The sequence below is a fragment of the Aricia agestis genome, chromosome 3 (genome assembly GCF_905147365.1).
Source record: "Aricia agestis chromosome 3, ilAriAges1.1, whole genome shotgun sequence".
NCBI lineage: Eukaryota > Metazoa > Arthropoda > Insecta > Lepidoptera > Lycaenidae > Aricia > Aricia agestis.
The window spans coordinates 2,879,699-2,883,756 of record NC_056408.1 but is presented as its reverse complement, the minus strand read 5'-3'; positions in this window follow the sequence as shown (position 1 = coordinate 2,883,756).

The following is a 4,058-nucleotide window of genomic DNA, read 5'->3' as shown; positions in this document are numbered from 1 at the left end:
ACTAAGCACTATCACTGTCCTAGGTCGTAGCCAAGTCGCAGGTTTCACTGGTTCACTCACTATTGATCACTTGTGTTCACTCCGAAATCGCCTTGATGATCGCTCGAACCGAACTGAATTGCCGGGCCTGCCTGCGGCTCTTTTTATATGGCGAGACAAATTCCAGAAATTTCCCGATTCACGTAAACAAGTAAACAACCGTGGGAAATTTCTCGGAGGCTCGGGCATGTACCACAATAAAACTGCCGTCCTTGCGATAAGTGCAGTAAGTTGAATTTAATTTAGACCTTATGTACTCAGTCATAAGGTCTAAATTCAAACACGCTAACAATTAAAGGGTAAACACGTAAACAAACATTAGACCTTTCTAGAAGGTTCGAGTATGTACTTGCGCACCACGTGTCCGTATACCATGTACCGTAACACTACTCCCCTCTTAGAGATGCTCGTCCCGAGCATCATTGTTACTGCCATGGTAACGCGCCAGACGGTCTATGTGTACCACTTTGAATGTCCCTCTTGGTTGCTTTTGAATCCTGTAAGTCACATCATTCAATCGGGTAACCACTTTGTATGGGCCGTCCCACTTGGTCTGCAACTTTGGAGATTTTCCTTTTCGGCGAGTTGGGTTATGCAGCCACACCAGTGACCCTTCTTCGAAGCCGCTTGTATTCGATTTCCGGTCGTATCTGGTCTTCATGTTCTCACTTGACTGTAACCCATTTTCCCGAACCATGGCGTGTATATAGCGCATCTTTTCCCTTAAATCGCAGACATAATCTGGTACGGTCTTTGGTTCTTCCGGTGATCCTCCTGTCAAAAGGTCTACTGGTACTCGTAGTTCTCTACCGTAATTGACATACGCCGGGGTAGCTTTTATGCTCTCATGCTCGGCGGTACGGTACGACAGAAGGAAGAGTGGTATATACTTGTCCCAGTCCTTTTGTTTGTCATCTACCAATTTCGCCAAATGCCTCTCAAGGGTCTGGTTAAATCTCTCAACCATTCCATCAGACTGTGGATGGTACGCGGTGGTCCTCGTTTTATGCATTCCCAAAATTCTGCACACTTCCTGGAAGACCTGCGATTCGAAATTCCTGCCCTGATCGGAATGGATTTCTAGAGGCACACCAAAGCGAGATATTACTTCTTCGACTAGCTTAGAAGCAACTGTTGTAGCTTCCTGGTTTGGTATGGCGAACACTTCGGGCCATTTGGTGAAGTAATCCATGACAACCATAAAATACTTGTTTCCTGATTCCGTTACAGGAAATGGCCCAGCTACGTCAACTGCGATTCGTTCCCACGGTGCGCCAACGTTATACAAGCGCAGGCTCCCACGGCTCCTTGTCTGTGGTCCCTTCACTGCAGCGCAAGTAGTGCATTTGCGGCACCAATCCTGTACATCGTCTCGACAATGCAACCAGTAGAATCGTTCTCGCACTTTTGTTAACGTCCTCTTTACTCCTAGATGACCTCCTGATACGCCATCATGCATTTCACGGAGAACATCCGGTACTCTCGTTCTTGGGACCACTATCTGAAGATGGAACTCTCTACCGTTAGTCTTCTCCCATTTCCGGTAAAGTATTCCGTTTTGAAGAATCAGACTGTCCCATTGCGCCCAGTACGCCTTAGTGACAGCGCCAGTGGGTGCAACCTCTCTCCAGATTGACTTTACGTCATCCCGTTTCTTCCATGTGATGATGTGTCGAAGGTCGTCATCTCTTTCTTGAGCCTCTCTCATACCATCATTCTCCCATGGACCCAAAGGACTTGTTTTCGTTAACTTTAATGTTACTTCATTAGATTCCTGCTTAACACAATGTTTGCAGTCTTCTGAACACGGCCTTCGTGAGAGTGCGTCGGCATTCCCATGCGACTTTCCGCTGCGGTGTTCCGTCTTGAAGTCATACTCCTGGAGTTGTTCTATCCATCGAGCTACTTGGCCTTCTGGGTTCTTGAATTGTAGTAGCCACTTCAAGGCTGCGTGATCAGTTCGCAGTAGAAACTGTCTGCCGATGAGATACTTGCTGAAATGTTGTAGCGTCTTTACGACAGCCAAGAGTTCTCTTCTTGTCACACAGTAGTTTCTCTCTGGCTTAGATAAAGATTTGCTGAAATATGCAATTACAACTTCTCTTTCACCCTGTTTTTGAGATAACACCCCTCCAATGGCCGTGTTGCTTGCGTCCGTGTCGACTATAAACTGACCTTCAGGTTGTGGATACCCCAGGATTGGTGTTTCACACAGATGTTTCTTTAGTTTCTGAAAAGAATCTTCGGAAGTCTCGTCCCAAATAAACTGTCGTTTATCTTCTGTCAGCCGATGTAATGGCTTGGCTATCTCTGAGAATCCCTTAACAAAACGCCTGTAGTAGGAGCATAGGCCGAGAAATGCCCGCACTTCGGTTTTGTTCTTAGGGGTTGGCCAATTTTGGACTGCTTCTAGTTTCTCCGGGTCCGTCTGAATTCCATCACTGGAGATAACATGGCCGAGATAGTTCACCTTACTCCTGAATAAACGACACTTTTTCGGATTCAACTTTAACTTGGCCCCCTCTATTTTGGCGAAAACTCGTTCTAAGTTTCGCAAATGGTCCTCGAAGTCGCGGCCAACAATGATGACGTCGTCCAAGTAGACTAAGCAAGCCTCTCCAACTAAGCCTGCCAGTACACACTCCATGAGTCGCTCAAATGTGGCAGGTGCGTTGCACAATCCAAAGGGCATGACGTTAAACTGCCATAAACCTTTACCGGTGGAGAAAGCTGTCTTCTCTTTGTCTTTTGGATGAATTTCCACCTGCCAGTATCCAGATTTCAGGTCCAGGGTCGAGAACCATTTCATGCCACTCAAGGTATCCAGAGTGTCGTCAATTCGAGGTAATGGATAGCTGTCCTTCTTAGTGACATCATTGAGACGTCTGTAGTCCACACAAAATCTTGTGCTGCCATCTTTCTTCTTCACTAATACGACCGGTGAGCACCACGGACTTGCAGACGGTTCAATTATCTTATTCCTTCTCATGTCCTCCAAAAGGCCTTCAACTTCTTTTTCCTTTGCAATGGGTATCCGTCTTGCTCGTTGACGAATTGGGTTCTCGCTTCCGGTATCTATCCTGTGCTGAACCATCGACGTTCTTCCAAGGTCGCCTTCCTGACTGGAGAAGATATTCGCGTGGCGTTGTAAAAACTTCTTAGCTTTCATGCTCTGCGAATAAGTCAGATTACTCTTGCAGTCATCCAGTAGCTCAGTCACTATTCCATAGTTGCTGGTGTTTGCTGAGTCTGAGCCTGTGATCGAATTACACTTTCTCATCCAGACAACTTCCTCGCACTTTCCAATGACGTCACCTTTGTTCAAGCAGATCTCGCGATCAGCAAGATTCAAAACCCTGACCACAGCGTTACTGCTTCCACTAACAAGGGTTCTCGCCGTCATCAGTTTTTGCGCTGATGTCTTGGTAGGTGTGTCTTCGATCAACACGCATCTATTCAACTTCTTCTTTCCAGCTGGCGGTAGTTTCACCAGCACCCGAGCTTCCGCACGTCCAGGTATTATGACTTTCTTTACACATTCAACTTTCCCGCAGGCGCCTCCAAGGATGAAAATTTCTTCTTCACCACACTTGAAAACTCCGTCAGCGACATTAATTCTGCAGTTGTGCTTCTTCATGAAATCCAAACCCAAGATGCAATCATCCATAATCTCAGCCACGATAACGTCATGAGGGTATGAGGACTCCCCCACATTCATCGTAACTGACATTTCTCCCAGGACGGGTATTGGCTGACCGGAGGCGGTAAGAAGCCGACAGTTAATTCTCCTCTTGTGCCTCCTTGCGGCTTTTATCAAATTTGGGTTCACTATTGTTCTAGAGGCTCCTGTGTCTAGAGTCATTTTGCAGTCCATCCCGTTAATAGTCCCTTGAATCACCAGACTATTCCCGCTACTTGCTTGGGAGACAACCGTTATTGGGGCTTCCTCCGTGTCAGCCAGCACTCGCCCCTTAGTCCTGGCTTTTATTCGTTTCCCTGCTCCCGGACAGGGGACGAAG